Raw genomic sequence first — 14,037 nt, forward strand, 5'->3', positions numbered from 1 at the left:
TTAGGAATTCAGGGTATTTCTTAATACCAGGTCATACACCTTGTTCATCTAGCCCAGTATTGTGTACTCTGGCTGGAAGTGGCTATCCAGGGCACTTTGACATCTTCACCCATGACTACTCAGCATTTTTAACTAGAGATGTTGTTGTTGTTTAGTCGTTTAGTCGTCTCCGACTCTTTGTGACCCCATGGACCAGAGCACACCAGGCACTCCTGTCTTCCACTGCCTCCCGCAGTTTGGTCAAACTCATGCTGGTAGCTTCGAGAACACTGTCCAACCATCTCGTCCTCTGTCATCCCCTTCTCCTTGTGCCCTCCATCTTTCCCAACATCAGGGTCTTTTCCAGGGAGTCTTCTCTTCTCATGAGGTGGCCAAAGTATTGGAGCCTCAGCTTCAGGATCTGTCCTTCCAGTGAGCTTCTGGCTGTGGACAGTTTTGAAGAAAAAGCTGGGCAGACCATTGCTGAAGATGTATTTAGGTCAGGGCTGAGCCAGCTGTGCCAGCAACTCAAGAGAGGTTGTGATACGGTTTTAATATGTGTTCCCTAGCATAGTGGTGCATTTCGGCAATTTTTATTATTATTATTTTTAAAAAATGTTTTAATTAATTTTATTAAGTACAAATTAGAAAATCTATAAATATAGATTGGAAATGGCTGTGTATAGTGAAGACTTATCAACTTTTAAAATTTTTCACTTTTGATTTTTCTTCTACTTCTTTATATTTTCTTTGTTCTTTTTTCTGATATCTTACCTTTTATCTCACTTCTTTATTGTGAATAGCATTTTATAAATAACTGTAAATATGAAAAGAGACAAAATATTCTCTAATTTTTTTCTTGGTTACATGTATTTTCTTTTTCTGTTGTATTTTCCTTTTTTTGTAAATATGTATGTTTTTCTAATTTTTCATTTCGGCAATTTTAGACTTTGGACTTAATGGTCTTATTGAAAGGGAACTCTCTAAATGGCATTACTTAAGAACGCTTTCACTATGACACCCGTATTTTGACAATAGGAAAGAAGACCACTGCTGAGGTCTCATAGGGCACTCCCAAGCTGTTGCTGTTTTCGGGTAGAATTCGACCCGTAGCAGAAAATTCTGGTTGTGCAATTAAAGTTGATTTAGCAACAAGCTTACTTCCTCCCCACCCACCCAAAAAAGGGCCTTTGGTGAAAGGGAAAGTGGTGGGGGAAATTCACTGTACATTTGCCTGGCGCGTGACATCGTCTAAACCTCCCCAGAAAACAAATCAGAATGAAGGCTCGCTAAATGGCTGACATCATCTAACCTTCCCACAAACATATCAGGATGAATGCTCAATAAGCAGGTCATCTGGAAATGACCACAGAAAGGGAGTTTTTTCAGGGGGAGGAAACTGGGCCAAGCTGTATGTTAACCCTGTTTCTAGAACGAGATACCAAGTGAGCAGAATAGGGGCATATCCTTGGCCAGAGAACAGAGATGCCATTAATGTACCAAGCCAGTCCGGGGGGGGGGGGGTCCAGTTTTGCCACTAGAGAAGAAACGAGAAATGCCACCATACCCTGCCACTGCTGCTGCTGCCATCGCCGCCACCCTCATGAAATGCCTGTAGATATGATCAAAGCCAAAAGCAGGTTTGCATGTACTAAAATAAAGAAATAAGATGTGTTAAGGTATCCTGGCGTATGCCATAGGTAAAGGTAAAGGGACCCCTGACCATTAGGTCCAGTCGTGACCGACTCTGGGGTTGCGACGCAAATCTCGCTTTATTGGCTGAGGGAGCCAGCGTACAGCTTCCAGGTCATGTGGCCAGCATGACTAAGCCGCTTCTGGCGAACCAAAGCAGCACACGGAAACGCCGTTTACCTTCCCGCCGGAGCGGTACCTATTTATCTACTTGCACTTTGACGTGCTTTCGAACTGCTAGGTTGGCAGGAGCAAGGACCGAGCAAGGGGAGCTCACCCCGTTGCGGGGATTCGAACCGCCAACCTTCTGATCAGCAATTCCTAGGCTTTGTGGTTTAACCCACAGTGCCAACCGCGTCCCTGGGAAATGGCTGCAGATATGATCAAAGCCAAAAGCAGGTTTGTGTGTACTAAAATAAAGAAATAAGATGTGTTAAGGTATCCTGGTATGCCGTGGAAAGCCGGATTTTGCAGCCTCTATCAATCATGGCATTTTTTTTGCATTTGCTTAGTTTGCATAATGTTGCTCCATTTCTGCCTAGCCCTTGAGGAGGAGCAATGAGATATGCGAGGCACTGAAATGTCTCTTCTGGCTTTAGATTTCACCCAGAGGACATCCCAAGCTGCACATTACGATCACAAGGACTAGAAACTTGCCTGAATCTGGAGCCTTTGGAGTGCAACATTCGACTGCTGAGTTATGGCCTCAAGAAAAGGATAGCCTGAAAGTTTGCAGACCACAACTCAAGGCCTGTTTCATTTATTCTTTTCTTTGCATGATGTGCCTACTATGTTATCATGTGAATTGATCTATGGCATAACCTTTCCTGTACCCCTCCTGCCCGATGGGCATGAAAAACAGAGACACTTCGGCTGGCTGCTTTCATTTCTCTCTGGCTTTGAGTGCCCACTGGTGGTTTGGGTTTGCATGGTGCTTCTCATTGTTTTAAATTCTAAGCAACTTCTTGAACCCTGATTCCAGCCTTGCTATACAAGAGCTGGGAAATCCAGTTTTCTTTTTTCTTAAGAACAGCCTTCCCTGCTCCCCTTCCCCCCCCCCACCTAAATTGGCCACCCTCTGAAATTACTATTCGTAGCACAGTGGGTGTGGGAGGGACATAATTGTATCTTTTTGCAGATCTTCTGCATCTCTTATAGTTTGGCCTCTTGAGTATTTTGCCTTTGCTCACTGCCACTGTGGCACTTAATCCAGCACCAATAACTGATACAGTGGCAGACCTTGGCGCCTCGAATTTCAGTGGCGCCCTGTATCCACCCTCCCACCAACCTCTCGCCTTTCATTGGGCATCATAGCTGTGGCGCCTGCTGCAGTACCCCAGAAGCTCTGCGCCCAATGTGTCCGCACTGGTCGCGCTCCCCTGAATCTGCCTTTGGTTGATATTTCTGCAAGCAGAGAACGGGGAAGAGCCTCTTTCCTGATTGCAGCAACTCCTCCTTCGATCGGAATAAGCCTATGGAAATAAACAACAGAACACGAGCATCTTCTTGTCTGAGCAATTTCGCTGCCCAAGAGAACTTGAAATATACACAAAGAACGAGACGTTCCTGAATGGTAGAACATTCCCAAAAGAGGCCACTTTGCCATGTCTACCAGTGCACATGAATGTTTTCAGTTGTTTGAGGTCTTATTATTCAAGGTCCACAGGAGCACTGGTCTGTATAAGGATAAGCACATGGCCTTTCGTGTACTACCACCCCAACACAAACTGATTTTTTTCTTAAGCTTTTAACATCCTTTCCCTAGACGTTTCAGCCATGGCAAAATGAAGTGTGCAATATAATCACTGCCTGTGTACATTTTTAAAGTACCTTTAAAGTACCACCTCCATCGTTCAGCCCGGACACTGAGGTCCAGCTCCGAGGGCCTTTTGGCGATTCCCTCACTGCGAGAAGCCAAGTTACAGGGAACCAGGCAGTTCCAGCGAGTCCTTGGACATTGCCTTATGGCTAGCCTGATCGTTGGTCCATTGGGCTTAGCGCTGTCCACACTGACTGGCAACAGCTCTCCAGGATCTCACACATGAGTTTCCCCACCACTTTTAGGTGCTGGGGCTTGAACCCGGGGTGTTCTGCTTGCAAGCATGTCTTCCGCCACAGAGCCACCTTCGCCTGTTTCCAGCACTCCTGGATCAGACCAAAACTTCCTCTAGTCCAGCATCTTGCTTCTCACGTGCAGGGAGGGCTGGGAAAGATGTCTGTCTGAGAACAAAAAAGAAGAAAACCCAGCAAACTAAAAGAAGTGTTAAAAAAGAGAGAGAAAGTAAAGCAGATCAGGTAAAAAAAAATTATAGTGGCTTAAAAGGTCTGTAGGGTGACGCTGTGGGTTAAACCACAGAGCCTAGGACTTGCTGATCAGAAGGTCGGCGGTTTGAATCCCCGCAACGGGGTGAGCTCCCGTTGCTCAGTCCCTGCTCCTGCCAACCTAGCAGTTCGAAAGCACGTCAACGTGCAAGTAGATAAATAGGTATCGCTCCGGCGGGAAGGTAAATGGCATTTCTGTGCGCTGCTCTGGTTCGCCAGAAGCGGCTTAGTCATGCTTGACACATGACCCGGAAGCTGTACGCCGGCTCCCTAGGCCAATAAAGCGAGATGAGCGCCGCAACCCCAGAGTTGGCCACGACTGGATCTAATGGTCAGGGGTCCCTTTACCTTTACCTAAAAGGTCTGTAAACCTTGGGATGCTAAAAGGAAAGGAAGAAGAAAGGTGTTCAGCTGGCACTCTAGTTAAACATCAAACTTGGTTTTTCCCAGGGAGAGTATGCCAAACGCATCACCGCCAAGAAGATGCTCTCTCTGGTTGCCTTTACCCCCAGATGATGGGGAGTTTGGGATGGATGAAGACAGTCCAGCAAGCACCTGAGTCCTAAGCTGGGTACTCATGAGAAGGTGGATGAGCCTGACCTCTCTGTCTCCCCTACTTGTGAGTAAATTTAGTGAACCTGGTGCATCTCTGCTTGCTGCCTTATCCCTGTCTTCTTGTCTCTCTTGTCTGTCTCTGGTGTGCACCTGGGGTGCTTGCAGGAGCAAATAAGAGATGTGGGAGGGAAGGAGGGAGAGAGAGGGAGCTGCTGTAGAGAGGTTTTGGTGCCTAGTGCTGCAGGAAGGAGACCTGGCCCCAGCAGCAGACTGTGTGCAAGGAAAGGAAGGAAGCTAGCTCTCTGCTTGTCTGGCTCAGAAGTCAGAGAAGCTGCAGCTGGTCCCCCTTTTTGGCAGCCTGCTGGAGATGGCAGCCGCTGTGGTCCTGCAGAAAACAGAAAACAGAGCTCAGTCATGGGCAGCAAGAACCAAGAGCGATGACCTCAGCAGCTCTTGCCTGTCAGAACTGATATGTGTTGGCATCTTTGTCCTGGGGGCTCTTGGCTGTCTGTGCATAAGCTCCCTTGGTTCCTTCTGCAATGTGCACCAAAATAGTGCTGGGCTCTTTTAGAGGAGATGCCCCCAGCTCTGAAAATGGGGGCATTTGATGCTGATGGATGGCCTCAGGGGGAAGGATCCAGAGGGGATAAGGGACTGCTCCCCAGTCTCTCAACCCTTGGCTTGCCACAAGGGTGTTCATGTGCTCCCAACCCCCAACCTTTCCTTCTTGTAGTGGGTGGCGCTGTGGTCTAAAACACAGAGCCTTTTGGGCTTGCCGATCAGAAGGTTGGCGGTTCGAATCCCCACGACAGGGTGAGCTCCCGTTGTTCGGTCCCAGCTCCTGCCAACGTAGCAGTTCCAAAGCACGTCAGAGGGCAAGTAGATAAATAGGTACTGCTCCAGCGGGAAGGTGAACGGCATTTCCGTGCACTTTTCTTGTTCACCAGAAGTGGCTTAGTAATGCTGGCCACATGACCCTGAAAGCTGACAAACACCGGCTCCCTCGGCCTATAGAGTGAGATGAGTGCCGCAACCCCAGAGTCCGTGACTGGACCTAATGGCTAGGGGTACCTTTACCTTTATTGCGTTGTTAAAGATGTCAGCTTTACTTTGTGAACTTCCTTACATCTGCTGTTTTCTATTTGCATAGCTTGGAAAAAATACACTGTATATCGTAAAAACTATATTTCCCATCCGTAACAACTCCGTTACCCAAGCGGTATTTCAAATATAATAATATTTGCATAAATCGGCAATGCATTTCCAAAATAAAAGGCAGAGTAAATATATTCAGTAAGTTTCATCAGGGCTGGTACGACTTGCACGCCTGTAATTTTCAATTGTAGTTTTAGCTTTACTGTAATCGGTTATACAATGGTTTAATAGTAACATGAATAAGGCATATTTATTACTATAATTTAGACTGCAAAGCATGTATACTATACTAAGGAGTGAGACAAATTGAACTCAACTTACCTTTGAGTTAACCTGTGTTCGATTCCCTCTGCAGACTGCATGGTTTAATAGATAATTTGTATTGAGTTAACAATTTTTTTGCAAGATTAGTAAATTCATATTACAGTGGTAGCTCAGGTTACAGACGCTTCAGGTTACAGACTCTGCTAACCCAGAAATAGTACCTCGGGTTAAGAACTTTGCTTGAGGATGAGAACAGAAATTGCGTGGCGGTGGCGTGGCAGCAGCGGGAGGCCCCATTAGCTAAAGTGGTACCTCAGGTTAAGAACAGTTTCAGGTTAAGAACAGACCTCCAGAATGAATTAAGTTCTTAACCTGAGGTACCACTGTACTACAAATTCAGTATCGATGCAGAAGAAGTGATAGAATTTGGTCTCAAGTATTTTATGGTCTTTTGGAAAGGCAGACAATTAAGTAATGAAGGCAGTAGTGGCTTAAAAAATAGTAAAAGTTCTCTCAAAATGATACAAAATGCAGACAATCATGGATTCATGGCTGGGAGACATTAGGCAGGCTGCTCTCCTTAGGTTTTCTGGGAGCAGCTCAGTTGTGCAAAACCCTGGGGAGGAGGAAAGGTCTTTTTGCAGGCTTCTCACCCAGTAGACCTGCCCTTAATTGCTTGAGCCTCCTCTACAAAAGGTAACTCCCAGAACCAGAGAGTTTGGAAGGATGTAATTAACAGCTGCATCTGAATAAAAATTGTGCTTGAATCTTTTCATTCGCCTTGTACTTGGTGTTGCTGGGGAATCCGAAGATGCCAGAAAAATCAGTGCAATTTTGAAATCAGTAGTTAAAACCAGTCCAGTATTGAAAGGTCCAGCCGGCCACTTTGATTCAAAATGGCATCCAGTGGTATCCAAACATAGACAGAAACCTGCTCCTTGAACCATCATGCAATTTATTTATTTTGCTACGTGTATCTTTGAGAGGGGTCTATATGCATACTGAGCAGACACACAGCTTTCCAAAATGCATAGTAGGTACAAAACTCCAATAATCCTTTTTTATTTCTAGAAAGACCACACTGGGAGGGGGAAATAAAATGGCAGAAGAGGAGGGATTGCTTAACCTTTTTCTTGCTTATCTCTTCTCTGCTAATTTTATTTTATTATTTTATTTTTATGACATTTTTACACTGCTTTTATTTTTAAGAAAAAAACCCTCAAAGCGGTTTATTTTTCTTGTGAAATTTTGTGCACCTTCCCCCAATTTTGCTCCCGAGGCAACAACCCCACGCTACGCTACAACTCTCCTCCAAATTTTATTTCTCCCCGCTGCTTCTCCCTACCTCGCGGTGCTTCTAAATGCACATTTACGATCAGGGGCAGTATTTCAATATAAGTAGGAAAACGAGAGTACCCCAAAACATTGTTTTAGGGGAAAAAAGCACTGTTTACGGTCATGCATTCTGTGTATTTAGGTTTATGCCGAAACAACGTGAAAACGTGTTTGCAAACGTGTGTCTTAGACAGAGGCACTTTTGGAGAATGGGGTTTGTTTCTTTTGAGTGTACACTTTGTACCACACCTGGCTTTGTGTGATGTGAAAATTAGCCAGGCGTTCCATACCAGGAGGGTTTCATTAGGTCCCCACTTGCAGTCTGAGAATAATGAGCAATATACACACATACACAACCCTGCCTTTTTAAAATGCTGCCCTTATTGGTGTCCTAGATTTCTCAGTGGAGAAATCCATTGAGTCGGAAGAGACGCAGTGGGGTGAGGCATCTCTGGCAAAACGTCTTCCCAAATGTTTCATGAAAGCATATAAGATTTGACAGCCTCCCTAGGGCAGCGCGTTACATCGCTGAACCACTCATCCAAATGACACACCCACCCCTTCCAGATCTGTTGGTGCTAAAGATAGCCAGCATTGAATTGTAGCTGTGTTGTAGCAGCAGCGCCTGTTCACCATTCAACCTTTCTTCTCACTTCAGATCTAGAGAGGACTGTGCAGAAATCAGGAGATATGTATATATGGTTTATGTAGCTGTAACCAAACCATCGAGCAAATCTGTGCATCTCCAGATTTTTGGGCCATGATTAGGAGGGCGAAGGACTCCCTACCGCTGCAGCTGAAATACGATGGCTTAAATTGAATCTTGCCTCTGCTGTAGGAAGATCTCGGTGGTCTTCAACAAGCCCCTCTCCCCCTCCCTGCCCCACTTACAGTAGCTGGAAAATCTTCACTGCCCCTCTTGCCTTGTAAGGTTTACACCATGGGTAGGCAACCTAAGGCTTGGGGGCCGGATCTGGCCCAATTGCCTTCTCAATGCGGCCCACGGACAGTCCAGGAATCAGAGTGTTTTTACAGGAGTAGAATGTGTCCTTTTATTTAAAATGCATCTCTGGGTTATTTGTGGGGCCTGCCTGGTGTTTTTACAGGAGTAGAATGTGTCCTTTTATTTAAAATGCACCTCTGGGTTATTTGTGGGGCATAGGAATTTGTTCATTCCCCCCCCCCAAAAAAAATATAGTCCAGCCCTCCACAAGGCCTGCTGAAAAAGTTTGCTGCCCCCTGGTTAACACCAAGCTGAATTTGCGGGAAATATTCCCTAAGTGCTCTGCAAATGCTAGGTGCCACTAATGAGAGCACTGGAAGTGGTCTCTGAGAGAGGCATTGCTCTTGCACACGTTTTCTGTTTTGTCCCACTGCCACCTCTGGCCAAAGGGTTTTTAATTAATGCAAAAGCCCGTTTAACAGATGCACAAGTGGGGCAGGCGTAAGCAGCAGATAACGCTCTCTCTTCTAAACCACCTTCAGCTAGAAGGAGGAGAATATCCCCCAGTTCCCCTCTCTTCATCTTAAGATGCCTGCAAGGTTTCTGGCTGATGGTGCCCTCTGGGTGCATTGGCAAGAGGGCAGCCCCTGAGTTTCCCGTCAGAACACCTCTGAGCGAAGCCTTAGCCAGCCCCGTCGCAACCCGACGGGAACCTCTTTTCAGTGCTCAGCAGGATTAGGGGGCCTATGTAGAACTGGGGCACCGAGGCACAATGCTCCCATAAGCTCCTTACTCTCTTTCTAAATTGCTGTCAGAGCAGAATACATTAACGGGGGTGGCTGTCATCAGAATAGCAAAATCCGGGGTGGGTGGGTGTGCATTGCCTGCTGATTAATCCAGAGCAGGTCTCCTGATTCCGTGCCTCTTAATTCAAATAGTGTTGTTAGGCAAAGATCTCTCTTTCTCTCTCTCTCTTCCCACCCCGCCAACTCCTGCCAGGAACTGTGTACAAGTGTGCAAAGCTATCGCTGGCATATTAAAAGGAACGGCAGAAGATAGCTTGAGCTTCAAAGCAGCAGCTCAGAAAGTCTGACACGGGAGAATGGCTTTTTTTTTTTTTTTTTGCAGATCAATGGGGAGAGGGTACAGGAGGGAGATGTTTCAGCCTCGCAGAAGACGGAGGACGGGTTGAGGAGGGGTTGAGGAGGGGTTAAAGGCTGCGTGTTCTGGGTGTTGGCGGCCAAGACCAGATTAAGGAAAGTAGGGCAGGCTAGTGAACTCTGTATTGTGGAGTGGTTTTACAGAGCAGGAGACTTGTGATGGAGCTATATGGTGTAGATGCTTTATCTATGTGTCTCCCCCTCCCCGCAAAAAAAGCCCTCATTGACCCACTTCCAAATTGGGTGTAAGCTATCCTGCAGCTGAGAATTTGAGAGAGGTTGGGAAATATTGTCTGCTGTGCCCTTGGACTAGTCTCTTAAAGTCAGACATGCCCTCTCAAAAATATATCACATTTATTTATACATACATACATACATACATACATACGCTGCCTTTTTCCCTGACAAGGACTCGAGGCAAGCTTATGCGTAAACATGGAAAAAGCCCCAATAATGTAAAAGCAATTGAACATGGACAGAATCAAAACTATATATAAGATCTGTTAAAAGCATACAGACAATCACAACAAAAAACGCACAGTGCCAGCATGGGTGCGCGCACGCACACACACACACACACACACACACACATATAATTTTCAGATTTTGAAATTTACAATCGTCAAGCAACCACAACAAAAAGAGAAATCCATAAATTCCCATGGACTTCCCTCCTCCCTTTTGTGGGTCCTTATATTAACTTTTTTTCCTCCTACGTCTTCTCTATTAATCCAATTCTATTAGATTTGCATTACAACTATAGTCCAACACATAAGTATTTCTGTTTAACTGACCAATTGCCTTGCTGATATCTCGGTTCTTCTCCCCCCAAAAAATAAATCCTGGCTATGCCCAGGGATAGCTGACATTTCATTAAAAGCAGTCGATTCCCAAAAGCCTGTTGGAATGAGAAGGTCTTCAGCTGCTGGTGTGGAAAGAGAACAAGGAGGGAGCCAGTCTGGCTTCTCTGGGAAGGGAGTTCTAAAGTTGTCTGGGAGGAGCCACCACCAAGAAGGCAACCATCAAGTGGTGGCAGCCGCCACTAAGACGGCCCTCTCCCATGTCCCCCCCAAGCATGGTAGGACTGAGAGAAGACCTCAGAAACCGGGCAGGTTCATATGAGAAAATAACATATTTCAGGTAGCTTGGACCTAAGTGATATAGGTCAATTTGGGCATTGGCAGCCAAATCTGAGCTCTCTAGTGTTGCATAGTATACACTAGTGGCCAAAATTGTGGAAAGCTTTTGTAAAAAAGTGTGCTTCTGAGGTTTGATGGCTCATAACACCACTTTTTTTGCAGTAGTAATACCATAAAATTACATATCAATGGAAGGATAATTTGATGAAGAATGTAATGGAACAAAGTTTGTTCAACTATCTGTATTCTATCAAAAGTTATAGCCAAATAACCAGAAAAGGGAAACACAACTTGCTTAGATTGATATGCAGTAGCTTTCCGTCTTTTCAATGTAGCCAATGAGCAAGAGTGTTTAGAGAACCAATCAGGTGTCGAAGAGCCATCAAACCTCAGAAAGACACTTTTCCCAAAAGGTTTCCACAATTTTGGCCACTAGTGTAGTAGAGGAAGGTCCGTAGCAGTAGCATGAAAGAGGAGGTGGCAGATTTGCATGAAATGTGCATATATTTTACATTTTGAAAACAACTGCTGTAGTTTAAATCATAAGACAGTACATCCCTTCATAGTGGCAGTGGCAGACTTTGGGCTTTATAATTCCAGCGGTGCCCTGAGTGCTGCCAAAATACAGCAATTTCAGATGGACGACCGTCTTCTGACAGTCCTTCAGGTACAGTGGTTTTCAACCAGTGTGCCATGGCACCCTGGGGTGCCTTGAATTATGGTCAGGGGTGCCACACTCAACACTGGCCTCTGTCCATCTTTCCTTCCCTCCCTTCTCTAATGCCCTCTTGAGTCTCCCCAGGTAAGGTGCTGGCCTCCCCAGGTAAGGTGCTGGCCTCACGTCCACCTTTGTCCAGTTTCCGCTGGGCCACTAAGGCTGGGGGCATCCTCTGCCCAGGCCCCTGTGGGGTGACATGTGGAGGCACCTCTCTCTCGTCCTGATCTAGCCACTGTGATCCACGCAACGGTCACCTCCAGACTTGATTATTGTACCTCACTCTACGTGGGGCTGCCCTTGAGACTGACCCAGAAACTCTAGCAGGTGCAGAATGCCACGGCGAGACTCCTTACAGGGTCCTCGCTGCGGGATCACATTCACCCGGTGCTATACCAGCTGCACTGGCTCCCGGTGGAGTACAGGATCAGGTTTAAGGTGCTGGTCTTAACCTTTAAAGCCCTATGCGGCCTAGGACCCATGTATCTACGGGACCGCCTCTCCTGGTATGTCCCACGGAGGACCGTCTTCAAACAAAAACATCTTGGAGGTCCCAGGCCACAGGGAGGTTAGGCTGGCCTCAACCAGAGCCATGGCTTTTTCAGCTGTGGCCCCGATCTGGTGGAACGCTCTGTCACAAGAGACTAGGGCCCTGTGGGACTTGACATCTTTCCGCAGGGCCTGCAAGACTGAGCTGTTCCACCAGGCCTTTGGCCAAGGCACAGTCTGACCCCCTCCTTTGGTAATCCTCACAGAACTCTAGCCCAATGGTTGCCATTAATTTGATTTTGAATTGATTTTAGAAGGAATTGATTTTAGAATGCTGTGTTACTTTTATTGTTGATAGCCGTTCTGAGCCCAGCTTTGGATGGGGAGGATGGGAGATTAATAATAATAATAATAATAATAATAATAATAATAATAATAATTAGGGGTGCGGGGGCAACTCAGAGATCGGGTTGTGTGTGTGTGGCAGCTGCTGCCCAGAGGACTCCCAAGGAGAGGGGAGAGGGCTGGGGAAACACCCCACAAGGGAAAGTGCTGGAAAAAGGGTGAGAGGCTGCCAGCTCTGCAGGCAAGGGGTGACAAAACTGGGTTCCCATAGGGTTGCCACGGAAAGAATGGAGTTGGTCAAGGGAGCCATGGTCTCAAAAAGGTTGAAAACCTCCGAGATAGAGGATTGTAAACTAGGATGCTGTTTCTCTCTCTCTCTCTCTCTCTCTCTCTCTCTCTCTCTCTCTCTCTCTCTCACACACACACACACACACACACACACACACACCCATCTCTCTGTGTCCTTCTCACACTGAGACACCAGACCACCACTGCAAGGTTTCTATTCCCAGTGATATTTAACGGCAGGTCGCTGCTATTGCTCTTTAACCCTGTTTGGTTTGTTGGGCCATGTGCTGCTGCGGCAAGTAAGGGGAGAGCATTGCAGTGTCTTTTCTAAATGTAGGGCTCTCCTTGGCAGCAGCCTGGCTGTGTCTAGACAGCCCCACCCCCACAGTTAGCCCTCTCCCATTCATTTCTGATGGGGATGTCTGGCTGAAGTGAACACACAGCTGGCCTGTGGGGATTGAGGGGCCACTGGAAGCTCTTTCATCTTCCTTTTGATTTCCCTTCGGCCATTATTTCCTCTCCCCTCCAGTTCCCTCTCCTCTTCCGCAGGTACATAAAACTTACTGGCGACCTCGGCCAGCTCCCTGTACTCATCTGACACAAAAGCCCACCTCCAAATTCAGGGAGGAGATTCCCCTCCTTTGGAAAATAAAACCAGACCTTTCGAGCGGAAGGAGTCTTGCCGCTTCACAAAGCACACAGCCCTTTCCAGAATTAATCATTGTGGCGCTGGGTTCAATGATGGAAACCTCTCTGAACCCGGTTTCGGCTGGGGAGGGCGGGATATAAATAAAATTATTTTTTTATTATTATTGGACATTTGGGGTACCTACCCTTTCTTCCGAGGAACATGGGGGCTGCCTCCCCCTTTTATTCTCGCAACAACCTTGCAAGGTAGGCCGGACTGAAGAAAGGCGAGTGGTCCAAGGCCATGCTGGGATCCGCACCACGGCTAAACCGGGATTTGAACTCAGGGTCAGTGTTCTGCTTCTGCTATCTGAGGAAGCCTACCTCTGAATGCCAGTGGTGGGAATCCCAAGTGGGGAGAGCACTGATGCGTTCAGGTCCTACTCACAGGCTTCCCATAAGCCAGTGGTGCCCAAACTTTTTTTCAGAGAGGGCCAGATTTGATGAAGTGAACATGTGTGAGGGCTGACCAAGGTTGGTAAGCTTTTTTTAGGATAGAAGGATAGAAGTTGCTGAGCTTTTCTTTTTTAGGATTTTACGCCAGGACATATACTGCCACAGGTCCCGGGTTAAATTGACCGGTGGGCCAGATTAGGCCCCCAAACAGACTTTGGACATGCCTGCCATAAGCCACTCTGAGAACAGGATGCTGGGCTGCCATAGCCTTTTGCCTGATCCCGCAGAGCTCTTCTTAGGTGCAATACAGTATTGACTGCACTGGACCATTGTCACAGTCTGGTTCATGGGCGATCAAAGTCCCGGCTGGGGACGTCGGGACTGGGGGCAAGATGGCGGGGTGGGAGCAGGAACAGGAGTCCAGAAGTCAGGAAGCCAAGAGTCCGAGGGTCAGAGAACCAGGAGTCAGGAAGCAAGGAGTCATGAAGTCAGGGGTCCAAGGATCAAGAAGTCAAGGGACCAAATACAGCAAGGCAGGAAGCGTGTTGCTGTGGCAAAGAGCCGAAGGGAAAA

At 46.8% G+C, this 14,037-nt stretch overlaps 1 long non-coding RNA gene across 2 annotated transcripts in view; it reads left to right on the forward strand.

Annotated features, from left to right (window-relative positions):
• LOC309360405 overlaps nucleotides 1-14,037 on the forward strand; it is a 32,750-nt gene that overhangs the window by 16,424 nt on the left and 2,289 nt on the right. Inside the window, exons 2-3 of one of the 2 annotated variants that reach the window (XR_014164109.1) lie at nucleotides 2,271-2,424; nucleotides 4,448-4,612. This is a non-coding gene — a long non-coding RNA (uncharacterized lncRNA). Of the gene's footprint in view, nucleotides 1-1,779; nucleotides 2,425-4,447; nucleotides 4,613-14,037 lie in introns of those variants that run through there. The other variant, XR_014164110.1, reaches the window with a different exon arrangement.

The sequence above is a fragment of the Podarcis melisellensis genome, assembly GCF_964234715.1.
Source record: "Podarcis melisellensis genome assembly, chromosome: 17".
NCBI lineage: Eukaryota > Metazoa > Chordata > Lepidosauria > Squamata > Lacertidae > Podarcis > Podarcis melisellensis.